The following is a 13,127-nucleotide window of genomic DNA, read 5'->3' as shown; positions in this document are numbered from 1 at the left end:
AGACAATTTTGCAAATGCAGCTACAAATGTTAGTTATGTGACCTACTCCTTACCCTGAAGGAATCTGAAATCTGGTTGAGTAAACAATTACATAAGCACCATAAAAATTCCAAGTACTACAATAATCTCACTACTTTACATCTATACAGTGCTTTATCATTTAAACACTCTCATATTAAATTAAATCAAATTAAACATTTAATATACAACAACCCTGTGAAGTGGAAAAAGAGCAGAAAGCAAGTCCTCCCAGACATAGTAAAGAGTACTGTCTAACAACATAGAGGTTTAATACTATCTGAAAGAAGTAAAAATGAATGTAAATCATAGAATCTTAGAGTTAGAAGAGATCTTAGATGTCTTTTAGTTTATCCTACACCTGAAAGGGGCAGCTAGGTGGCACAGTGGAGAGAGGTCCCGATCTGGAGTTAGGAAGACCCAAGTTCAAATTCTGATTCAGATACTACCTGTGTGACCCTGGGCAAGTCACTTAACTCTATTTGTCTCAGTTTCATCATCTGTCAAATGAGCTGGAAAAAGAAATTGCAAACCACTCCAGTATCTTTTCCAAGAAAACCCCAAATGGGGTCACAAAGGGTCAGACATGACTGTAATGACTCAACAACATACTTGAAAGAAGTCTCCTCTTATAACATGCCTATAAATTGATTAATCAGGGTCTACTTAAAGACATTCGATGAAAGAAGATCCCCTACTTCCCCCAGCAGTCCATTCTACTTTTGTACAACTCTAATTGTTAGGAATATTTTCTTTACATCAAGCTGGAATTAGCTTCTACAACTTTCAACCACTCCTCTGAGTTCTACAGTTTACTCTGCAAAGCAGATTAAATGTAGTTCTTCCATGTGACATGTATCTTCAAATATCTGAAAGGCCATCCTGTACCTTCTAAATGTCTTCTTCAGGGTACACATTTCCAAATTCCTTCAAGCAATCTTTGCAAGGATTTTGTCTTTAATTACCTCATCAACCCTGCTACCCTCCTCAAGCAGATGGTTGCTTTTGCTGTTGTTCAGTCATGTCTGATTCTTCATGACCATAACACGCTAGGCTTTTTTATCTACTATCTCTCAAAGTCTGTCCAAGTTCACATTCATTGTTTCCAAAAACATTTTCCATAAAACTATCTATTCATCTCATCCTCTGCTGTCTTTTCTTTTTGCCATCAATCTTTTCCAATATCAGGGTCTTTTTCAATGAACCCTGCCTTCTCATTATGTGGCCAAAGTATTTAAGCTTCAGCTTCAGTATTTGACCTTCCAATGAGTTATCTGAATTAATTTCTTTAAGCATTGAGTGATTTGACCTCTTTGCTGTCCAAGGGACTCTCAAAAGTCTTCTCCAGCACCACAATTTGAAAGCACTGATTCTGTGGCATACAGCTTTCCTTATAGTCCAACTGTCACAGCTGCTATACACTGCTACTGGAAAAACCATAACTTTGACTACGTAGACCTTTGTTGGCAAGGTGATGTCTCTACTTTTTAGTATGCTGTCTAAATTTGCCATAGCTTTCCTTCTAAAGAGCAAGTGTCTTTTAATTTTATTGCTGCAGGTGCTGTCTGCAATGATCTTTGAGCCCAGGAATATAAAATCTGACACTACTTCCACTTCTTCTTCATCTATATGCCATGAAGTGATGGGACCAATTGCCAAGATCTTAGGGGGTTTTTTTAACGTTAAGCTTGAAGCCAGCTTTCTTTCTTTTTTTTTTTTTTTTTTTGGTGAGGCAACTGGGGTTCAAGTGCCATGTAGGTCTACAGCCACATCTGAACTCAGGTTCTCCTGACTCCAGGGCCGGTGTTCTATCCACTGCATCACCTAGCCACCCCTTTGAAGCCTTTTGTACCCTCCTTTCACCCTCCTCAAGAGGCTTCTTAATTCCTCTTCACTTTCTGCCATCACAGTGGTATCATCTGCCTAGCTAAGATTGTTCGTATTTCTCCCAGCAACTTAACTCCAGTTTTTGACTCGCTCAAGCCTTGCATTTCACATGATGTACTCTGTATATAAGTTAAATAAATAAGGTGACAATATGCAGCCTTGTTGTAATCCTTTTCCAATCTTAAACCAATCAGTTGTTTCACATTCAGTTCTAACTGTTGCTGGAACCTATTCTATATAGTGGACTTAATTTTCTTCCCTACTGAGTTTCCTTGCATTAGTTTAATCCCACACTGCCCTAGCCTATCAAGATTTTTTTGGATGCCAACTTTGTTAGTTAATATCTTAGCTATCTTAAGAAATGTCTCACTCTCACTTACTTCACATATCCCATCAGTTGCCCAACTTATAAAATCATAGAATCATATATCTAGAGTTGGAAGAGATCTCAGAAACCAGCTAGTCCAGTTTACAGTTGCAGAAACTGGGGCTGAAAGAGGGTAAGTGAATTACCCAAAGTTACACAGGCAGTAAATGGCAGAGCCCAGATTCTAATTCAGTTCCTCTGGCTCCAAAGTCAGAGATCATTCCACTGTACCGCACTGTCTCACCAAATCTTGATTCTATTCCTACATCTCTTGAATTCCTACATCATCTATTCCTCACCACTCACATAGCCACCACCGTAATTCAGGCCCTCTCACCTAGACTACTGAAACAGCTTTCCTACTTGGAGCCTTTCACTTTTTTAAATGAACAAAGCATTTTATTAATCAATCCAGTATGGTTTGTCCTAATGCTTTTTGTTGGCAGCTGCCAACCACATATCCAGCAATTCTATCCAGGTCTCTCTGTCCCTGAGGTGTCAGCTTTTGACCCCTATCCTAATCCTTCTCCACCATCTTGAGTCCCCCATGTTACTCTTGTGGCTTGCAGGCCTCTTGGGGCAACACTTTCAGAGTTTCTGATGAATTGACTGAGCATGACCTTAGTGCATGGTGCCCCCACCATATATTTTACCATGTGCACACACTTGAGGACTTACAGCTTCCTTGATTTTCTAAGAAGGTGGCCAAGGCCCTGACAAACTTCTGTTGGTTCACATCCTTCACTGTGACTCCAGGTTATGACATGGACTCCAAACAACCAATTAAGAGAAAGCAAGCCTCTCTATCTTTGTTGACTTCTTCCTAAGTCTTTCTCCACAGCAACTGTTTCCATTTTTTTTTCCTCTCAAACTCCCAACAAAATCTCAACCCCGCACGCTTACAGCAAATTACTGAGAAAATTGAATTTGACATGAGTTTGTTCAGTATCTCTCTCCTCCACTCTTAACACTTCTCATTGCCCATTTCTCCTTCCCTTGAGTTATTAGAGAAGATGTACCTGTATTACTTCCTAGGAATAATCCTTCTATCCATTTATGTCCTTGATCCATTTCCTTCCTGCTTCCCTGTAGAACCTTGCTCCAGGAATCAACTCTTCAATTTCATAATTCTCCCTCTTCTCCAATGCCTCCTACCGCCTGTTTACAAACTTTCCCAGGTCTCCTCAATCCTTTAAAAAAAAAAAAGGGTCTTCTCTTTATCACTTTTTAAAAATCATAAAGGAATTACAAACAATTTACAAACATGAATATTTAAATATACAAAAGGCTGTATATGAAAGTTTTTTAAAGAGTAAATTATATTTAATGTATCAAGTGTCCTGTTTGTGTCCCCTTCTGAACTCCCCTGTATTCTCTTCTGTACATTTGTAATGTTTCTTTGATGATCTTTTATTTATTTATGTATTTATGGCCAGGCAATGGGGTTGAGTGACTTGCCCAGGGTCACACAGCTAGTAAGTGTTATGTGTCTGAGGCTGGATTTGAACTCAGGTCTTCTTGAATTCAGGGCCAATGCTCTATCTACTGTGCCACCTAGCTGCCCCAGATGATCTTTCATTTTTAAAAAAATATATATATTTATTTATTTTTAGTTTTCAAAATTCACCTCCATAAGATTTTAATTTCCAAATTTTCTCCCCATCTCTCTGCTCCCCACCCCAAGACAGTGCATAATTTGATACAGGCTCTACATATACATTCATATTGAACCTATTTTCACATTAGTCATGTTGTAAAGAAGAATTAGAACCAATGGGAGAAACCAAGAGAAAGAAAAAAAAAAGACAGCAAATAGTACGCTTCAATCTGCACTCCATAGTTCTTTTTCTGGATGTGGACAGCATTTTTCATCACAGATCTTTTGGAGTTGTCTTGGACCCTTGCATTGGTAAGAAGAAATGAGTCTATCAAAGTTAGTCATTGCACATTATGGCTGTTACAGAATACAATGTTCTCCTGGTTCTGCTCACTTCACTCAGCATTAGTTCATAAAAGTCTTTCCAGGTTTTTCTGAAGTCCACTTGCTCATCATTTCTTTTTTTTTTTTAATTTATTTTTAGTTTTCAAAATTCACTTCCATAAGCTTTTGAGTTTTAAATTTTCTCCCCCTCCCTCCCCAAGATGGCGTGCAATCTGATATAGGCTCCACATATACATTCCTATTAAACATATTTTCGCATTAGTCATGCTGTAAAGAAGAATTAGAACAAATAGGAACCACAAGAAAGAATAAACAAACAAAATAGAAGGAAAAAAAAGAGCAAATAGTATGCTTCCATCTGCATTCAGACTCCAAATTTCTTTCTCTGGATGTGGATAGCATTTTCCATCATGAGACTTTTGGAGATGTCTCAGATCCTTGCACTGCTGAGAAAAGATGAGTCTATCAAAGTAAGTCATCATACAACATGGCTATTACTGTGTACAATGTTCTCCTGGTTCTGCTCACTTCACTCAGCATCAGTCCATACAAGTCTTTCCAGGTTTTTCTGCAGTCCACTTGCTCATCATTTCTTATAGCACGCTAGTATTCCATTACATTCATATACTACAACTTGCTCAGCCATCCCCCAACTGATGGGCATCCCCTCCATTTCCAAATGATCTTTTATTTTCATCACTGTTAGAACCCACTCACTCCCCTCCCACAACTCTACTCTCTAAAAATAAAATCCTCCCTTATAACAAATAAGCATGGTCAAACAAATTAAAAAATAAGCACACCAGTGGTGTGATAGTAAATGTTTAACAACCATCTCTCAAAAGAAAAAAAAGTATGCATGTCATACTTTTAGGTGAAATATGCATTATTAACATTTTTCAATTCCTTTAAATTCTAGACCACAGGTGTCAAACACAAGGCCCCAACCAGATTAAAATTTAATTGAGAAATATTCAAATAAAAATGCAACTGAACATAGTTAATGTTAATATGTGGTTTTCTAAGTCAATATTCTGCTGGCAAGGATGCTTATATACTGTTCGGTGGCTCCAATTTTACTTGAGTTTGACACTACTAGTCTAGACAATCAACAAAATAATACATCAACCCCAGATTTGTAGCACTTGTCAATTTCTAAGATATAAATGCCCACACTCAAAATTTGACCATCAATACCAGTTAGCTCTAGCATACCACTGGATGTCTGAAAATAAGTGACTCATTCTCTATCTCTAATCAATCACTCTCTCCTAAGAAGTAAAAAGCATATTCATCATTAGTCTTCTGGAATTATGATTGATAACTGCATTGGGTCACAGCTCTTGAGCCCAAGTGTTTTTCCTTTACATTATTGTAGTTATTGTATGTGCAGCTAGGTGGTGCAGTGGCTAGAGCATTCCTAGAGTCAGGAAGACCTAGGAATCCAGACACTTACTAGCTGTGTGACCCTGGGCAAGTCATTTAACCCTGTTTGCCTCAGTTTCCTTATCCGTAAAATGAGCTGGAGAAGGAAATGGCAAACCATTTCAGTATCTTTACCACAAAAACCCCCAAAAGGGTCACAAAGAGTTGGACACAACTGAAATGACTGTACAACAACAAAATCATTGTATAAACTGTTTTGCTTGTTCTGTTCACTCTTCATCAGTTTATGAGTCTTCCTAGGCTTCTCTGAATCCTTTTGGTCATATTTTATGGCATGCTTCTTTTCTACAATAAAAAAAGTGCTGCTATAAATATTTTTGTACATAAGGGTCCTTTCCTTCTGTCTTTGACTTCTTTGTGATACATGGCACATAATGGTATTGATGGATCAAAGGGAGGGTACAGTTCAGTGATTTTTGGGGTAGAGTTACAAATTGCTTTCCAAACTAGCTGGACCAATTCACAATTCTACCAACAGTGCATCAATTGCACTCTTCCTCCAACAGCCCCTCTTAACATTTTATTCATTTTTGCCAATCTGACAGAAACTTATTAATGACTTGAAATATTTTTTCATGTAGTTGTTGACGGTATTTTCTTCTTTAAAAACTCCTGTTCCTATCATTTGACCATTTGTCTATTGTGGAATGGCTCTTATATATAAATATATCATATATCTATGTAGACTCTGAAAGTATTGCCCAAAGAGTCCTGCATAAATCATATATCTATATGTATGTATGTGTGTGTGTGTCTTTGTGTGTATATATACATATATATATATATCAGCATCACATCAAATTTATTGTACAAATTTCCCCTGTTTAATTCTTTCCTTTCTAATTCCAAACGCATTAATTTCACTTATGCAAAATTTTTTCAATTTTATGGAATCAAAATTGTCCATTTTGGTATACCAAGATAAAGTCAAAATGGGTACACGATTTAGAAATAAAGGCAGGTGCTATAAGCAAACTAGGAGAGCAAGGAATAGTTTACCTGTCAGATTTATGGAGAAGGAAAGAATTTATGACCAAACAAGAGATAGAGAACATTATGAAATGCAAAATGGATGATTTTGATTACATTAAATTGAAAGGTTTTTGCACAAATAAAGCCAATGCAACTAAGATTTAGAAGGAAAGCAGAAAGCTGGGAAATAATTTTTACAGCCAGTGTCTCTGATAAAGGTCTCATTTCTCAAATATATAAAGAACTGAGTAAAATTTATACGAATAGAAGTCATTCCTCAATTGATAAATGGTCAAAGGACATGAACAGGAAGTTTGCAGATAAAGAAATTCAAGCTATAATCATATAAAAAATGTTCTAAATCACTACTGATTAGAGAAATGCAAATCAAAACAACGCTGAGGTACCATATCATACCTATCAGATTGGCTAACATGACAAAACAAGAAAATGATAAATGTTGGAGAAGATTTGGGAAAATTGGAACACTAATGCATTGTTGGTGGAGTTGTGAACTGATCTAACCATTCTGAAGAGCAATTTGGACTTCTGCCCAAAGAGCTATAAAACTGTGCATACCCTTTGACCCAGCAATATCACTTCTAGGTCTGTATCCCAAAGAGATATAAAAATGGGAAAAGGACCCACATGTACAAAAATATTTATAGCAGGTCTTTTTCTGGTGGCCAAGAAGTGGAATTTGAGGGAATGCCCATCAATTAAGGAACGGCTGAACAAGTTGTGGTATATGAATGTAATGGAATACTATTGTGCTATAAAAAGGCAGACTTCAGAAAAACCTGGGAAGACTTATATAAACTGATGCTGAGTAAAGTGAGCAGAACCAGGAGAACACTGTACACAGTAACAGCCACATTGTATGACGACCAACTTTGATAGACTTAGCTCTTCTCAACAATGCAAGGATCTAAGACAACTCCAAAACACTCATGATGGAAAAATGCTATCCACATCCAGAGAAAGAACTTTGGAGTCTGAATGAGGATGGAAGCATATTATTTGCTCTTTTCTCTGTTATTTTGTTTTGTTTTCTTCTTTCTTGTGGTTCCTCCCATTGGTTCTAATTCTTCTTTATAACATGACTAATATGAAAATATGTTTAATAGGAATGTATATGTAGAGCCTCTATCACATTGCACACCATCTTGGGGAGGGGGGAGGGGGAAGGAGAAGAAGAAAATTTAAAACCCAAAATCTTATGAAAGTGAATGTTGAAAACTAAAAATAAATAAATTTTTTAAAAAATGGTCCATTTTGTCTTTTATGACCATCTCTATCGTTTGCTTGGTCAAGAATAATTGCAAAAGGCATATCCTTCCCTTCTTCTTTATGATATTCCTTTTATCTTTAGGTCATGAATCCACCTGGAATCTCTTCATATCCTTTTATAACATCTAGCTATCCTTCCTTTTCCCTTCGATGTCAAACATTTGGAACAGGTTTTCTCCTACTTTCTTACCACTCTGCTAAGTTCCTTGAAATCTGGCTCTCCCACTACTACCATTCTAGTGAAAGTACTCTTTTAAAGGTCAGCAACAGCCTCTATCAGCCTACCCCTTTTTTTACTTCTCTGCAGCATTTAACACTGGGATTCATCACCCCAACCACCCCACCCTTTCATCTCTTGCTTTGTAAGACACAATCCTCTTCTAATTCTCCTCCTACTCCTATCTTTTTGACTACTTCTCTGGCTCCTAAATCACTTAAAACAGGTGATACCCAAAATTCTGTTCTTAGCGCTCTTCTCTCCTTTCTCTACATCTGGCAATAAAACTTACTTCCATGGTTTCAATGGTCACCTTTATACAACGGCACAGTACTAAGCACTGGGGATACAGAGAAGTGCAAAAAACAGTCCCTGCCCTCAAGGAGAATACATAATGGGAGAGACAACATATGACTAAGTAAATATAAGTTATATACAAAGTAGATGAAAGTAATCCAAAAAGATAAGGCAGCAGCTAGGGCAACTGAAAAAAGTTTCCTTCAGAAGACAGGATCTGAGCTAAGTGTGAAAGGAAGCCTGGAAAACTAAAAGGCAGAAGTGATGAGGAAGAGAGTCCCACGCAGAAGGGGAAGCCAGTGAAAAAGGGAAATAGATTATTGCATTCAAGGCCAGTGTGGATTATAGAACACATAGAGAATAACATTTCATGAGGCTGGAAGGGCAGGGAGAGCCTGGGTTATGAATTCTTAAAAATGCAAAACAGAGAATTTCATATTTGATACTACAGGTAACAGGGAGGCACTGGAACTTATTAAACAGCAGGGTGACTTGGTCAGACCTACACTTCAGAAAAATAATCTTGGCAGCTAAGTGGAGGAAGATCAGCCTAACAGGCTGATCTCCTGGCCCTTACCTTTCCCTCCAGTAAAGTTTAACAAGATTGAATCAAATCAAATCTGAAACTCAATGCTCCTCAGCTCCCCCTGACCCTTCTCTGTCTCTGATTAGAGAGTGGAAAGCGGATCAGAGAACTCCTCTCAGATCCTCCATTTAAGGAGTGGGCCCAGTGCAGCCACTTCATCTCCCACTTGACTGTAAGTACCATGCTCCCCTTTCCATGTCTCCCCTGCTTTTCAACTTCTTTTTGTGTTGTCTTCCTCCATTTCACTGTGAGCTCCCTGAAGTCAGAGCCTATCTTTTGCCCTTCTTTGTATCCTCAGTGCTTAGTACAGTGCCTGGCTTAAGAGTAGGCACTTAATAAATATTTACTAATGACTGAACTAGTGTGAGAAGAGATTTAAAACAAAGAGATAAGCAGTAGTCCAGGCAAGAAGTGATGAGGGTCTTTACAATGGGAGAGAAGGGGCCACAGATGAGAAATGACTCAGAATGAGGATGACACTGATCAATACTAGGGATGGTGATCGGCAATAAGAGTAAAGCAGCACTGCTCAATTCTTATTTTGCTTCTGTTTTCTCTGCCAAGGAAAATAGCCCTTGGACTGGAAAGGAAAGAATCAAAATGGCTAATGGGAGTTTGATTTCCAATACAAAGTGATAGGAGGGTCACAGGATCATAAATCTAGAACTGGAAAGGACCTTAGAGGTTATGAAGCCCAATCTCTTTATTTATAGTGAGAAAACTGAGGACCAGAAATATTAAGTGACTAGCCTAAGGTCAGAAGATAGTTTAAAAAAAAAAAAGGAAGGAACAAAGCCAGGATTGACTTTATTTTCTATAACTCCAAATTCATACTTCTTTCTAACATACCATACTGCTTCCCTTAAGAGAGCCCTAGCTGTGTGACCCTGGGCACCTAGCTGTGTGACCGTGGGCAAGTCATTTAACCCTGATTGCCTCACCACCAAAAAAAGAGAGAGAGAGAGAGCACCTAGCTGCTCTTAATGAACTGAGGTCACTTCATCTAGAAGAACTATGTCCTCAGGTACTGAAAGAACTGGCAGATGCAAATTACTGAAGAATTGTTGATACTTGAACAATCACAGAGGATGAAAAAAAAACTGCAAGACTGGAAAAAGGCAAATACCCAGATTTTCATAAAGGTTAGAGAATGGAGCCTGCAAACTATTGGCTAATGAGCTTAATTTTGATTCCTGGTAAAATTTTAGAACAGATTAATGAACTTTGAAAAAATTAAACAAATACAGAGTTAACATGGCTTCAACAAGAAAAGGTCATGCCAGACTAACCTTAATTCTCTTTGTGGACAATATTATTAACATTTGTAAGTGGTAGTAAGATGAAGTAGATCATTAAGAGCAGAGTACTGAAGCTAACATGCACATGTATATTCAAGTACCCAAGAAGAGGTCAAAGGTTGCAGGGAGGAAAGGAAAACAATAAGCCATGTATTAAACTTCTGAGATAGGAGTAAGAGTAACCTACAGACCTGTATCTTATAAAAACAATCTAGACTGCGTGATACATGGATAAAATGAATCTCAAAGGTGGAGAGGCAAGCGGTAGTGAGGAGCAGACTCTTGCTCAGAGACTCTGTCTCACCGTGGCAGTAGGGCTTGAGAGGAATAATTTCTCACTATTGTGCTTCTCATCACTCACTCTAGTCACTCATTCATTCATTAGCATGTATGTTGTACAGTGTGGTGTAGTGAGCAGATCTGCCCTCAGAGTAAAGAAGACTTTTGTTCAAGTTCTTCCTTCCAATTGGCCTCCCTACCTTAAATCTCTCCCTACTCTAAACCAGGTTCCACAGAGCTGACAGACACATAAGTCTTTCCTCTGAGCTTCAATCTCTCATCACTGAGTGCCTATTGCTTATCAGTTTGTAAATCTTACTGTACTATAGAAGTTATTATTATGAATTCCAGTTCTTCGGTTTGCTAATTTTTGTTTGTTTTTTTGGTGAGGCAATTGGGGTTAAGTGACTTGCCCAGAGTCACACAACTAGTGAGTGTTATGTGTCTGAGGCCACATTTGAACTCAGGTCCTCTGGAGTCCAGGGCCGGTGTTCTAGACACTGCGCCACCTAGCTGCCCCCCAGGTTTGCTAATTTTTTTAAATCATTTTTTACTTCCCCTCTCCTCTGCCATTTGTTAACTTCTAATCTCCCAATTCATCTCCACCACTCTTTGCTTCATTTGCCATCACCCTCACTTAACTTCAGGCTTTATCATTCTAATGTTTCACTAGCTACAACTACCCTAAAATCCCTTTCACCTATAACCTTCTACCATTCCCAAGCTTCAAATCCTCATCTTTAGCCTAAGTCCCACCAACCAATTTCTCCACTCCTGTTCTATGACTGCTCTAACTACCAAAACCCACAAAATTAATTTGATTTCATCCACTACAAATACATTTTATGTAACTTCAGCTAGACTTTAAACAATACTCCTATTCTACCTATAACTACAATGTCATTCCTCACAACTGTTCCAATCTTTTCTTACACACTCTTGCCCCCAAATGCATTCTTAATTCCCACACTTAGAGCAGATGACCTATCTTCCCAACTCACTAAGAAGAATGCTTTCCACTGTGAATCACTTCACCACCTCTCCTCAAAATTTCTCACTATCATCAACCACAGTTTCCTCTTCTCAGGTCACAGAAGAATCCCTTATCCTTACTAAAATTATTCTCTCTATGTACATCATTGATCTCACTCCCTCCTATAATTAGCTTCCTTCTCCAGTAATTTCCTATCTCTCATGCATCTTTTAAAAAATGTTTTATTGTGTGACTCTGGGCAAGTCACTTAACCCCAACTGCCTCACCAAAAACAAAAAAAAAAAAGGTTTACTGATTTTTTTCACATAGTGCCTTCACAATGATTTCTCCAATCACCCTCCTCCTACATCACCATCTTTGAAACCAAGATGAAAAGCTAACCAAACAAAATCCATACATTTATGGAGTCTGATAATGTATGCGTCATGCCACCTAGGAAAGAAGGAATGACAGAAAGAAGGAAGGAAGGAAGGAAGGAAGGAAAAGGAAGGAAAGAAGGAAGGAAGGAAGGAAGGAAGGAAGGAAGGAAGGAAGAAGAAGGAAGGAAGAAAGGAAGAAGGAAGGAAGGAAGAAAGGAAGGAAGGAAGGGCGGGCATATATTATGGAGTTACCATTTACTAAGCATTGTGATGAGAGGTAGAGGACATGATTTACCATCAGTCCTAGAAGTCACAACTGTCACTGTAATGATCTGAGTTCCAAAGCCTTTCAGAGTTATTTTCACATTGAGATGGTCAGCATAATACAAATTGTACTTCTGTTTCTGCATCAGTTCTCTTGCATGCCATCTTTAACCTCACTAAATCAATCAAAAAGCATTATGTGCCAAACACTGGAGACATAAAGATAAAAAAAATCCTTGGAATCAAGGAACTTACATTCTATGGGGAAACAACATGTAAGCATAAGCAAATACAAAACAACAATGTAATTTTTCTTTTGGAGAAGAGAAGAGAGGCACAAACAGAAATACAGGAAAAGGCCTCATGAAGGAGGTGACAACTGGGCCAAATTTTGAAGGAAGGTAGGGATTCTAAAGGGTAGAAGTAAGGAGGGAATACATTCTATGAATGGGGGGCACTGAGTGTGCAAATGCACAGAGATAAGAAATAGAATGTCATATAGGGGTAACAGCAAATAGGCCAGTATGGCTGAAATTCAGATGTACGAGTAACTGTAATGCAGAATAAGTTTAGAATGGCAGGCCACAGTCAGATTATAAAAGGTTTCAAACGCTAAATGTAATCTGTATTTTATTCTACAGGCAACAGAGTATCTGGAAGCAACAGAGGCACCAGAGCTTCTTGAGCAGGGTTATGTAACATGGTCAGACCTGTGCTTTAGAAATGTAATTCTTGGGGCAGCTAAGTGGTACAGCAGATAGAGCACTAACTCTGGATTCAGGTGGACCTGAGTTGAAACCCGGCTGCGTGACCCTGGGCAAGTCACTTAACCCCACTGCCTAGCCAAAAAAGAATAAAAAAACAGAGTTGTATAGATAGTGGAAATGCAAAAAAAAAAGAAAGAAAGAAAA

At 38.2% G+C, this 13,127-nt stretch overlaps 1 protein-coding gene across 3 annotated transcripts in view; it reads right to left on the bottom strand.

Annotated features, from left to right (window-relative positions):
- ZNF652 (zinc finger protein 652) overlaps window positions 1-13,127 on the bottom strand; it is a 95,131-nt gene that overhangs the window by 29,338 nt on the left and 52,666 nt on the right. Inside the window, exon 3 of one of the 3 annotated variants that reach the window (XM_020997303.2) lies at window positions 3,292-3,462. The exons of the other annotated variants lie outside the window; for them this stretch is intronic. The gene's annotated coding sequence lies outside the window, so the exon portion shown is untranslated. The remainder of the gene's footprint in view (window positions 1-3,291; window positions 3,463-13,127) is intronic. 3 annotated transcript variants of the gene reach the window in all.

The sequence above is a fragment of the Phascolarctos cinereus genome, unplaced genomic scaffold (assembly GCF_003287225.1).
Source record: "Phascolarctos cinereus isolate Bilbo 61053 unplaced genomic scaffold, phaCin_HiC Scaffold_5;HRSCAF=322, whole genome shotgun sequence".
NCBI classification, from domain to species: Eukaryota; Metazoa; Chordata; class Mammalia; order Diprotodontia; family Phascolarctidae; genus Phascolarctos; species Phascolarctos cinereus.
The sequence above is the reverse complement of the archived record's forward strand: the minus strand, read 5'-3'. Positions and strand labels throughout refer to the sequence as shown.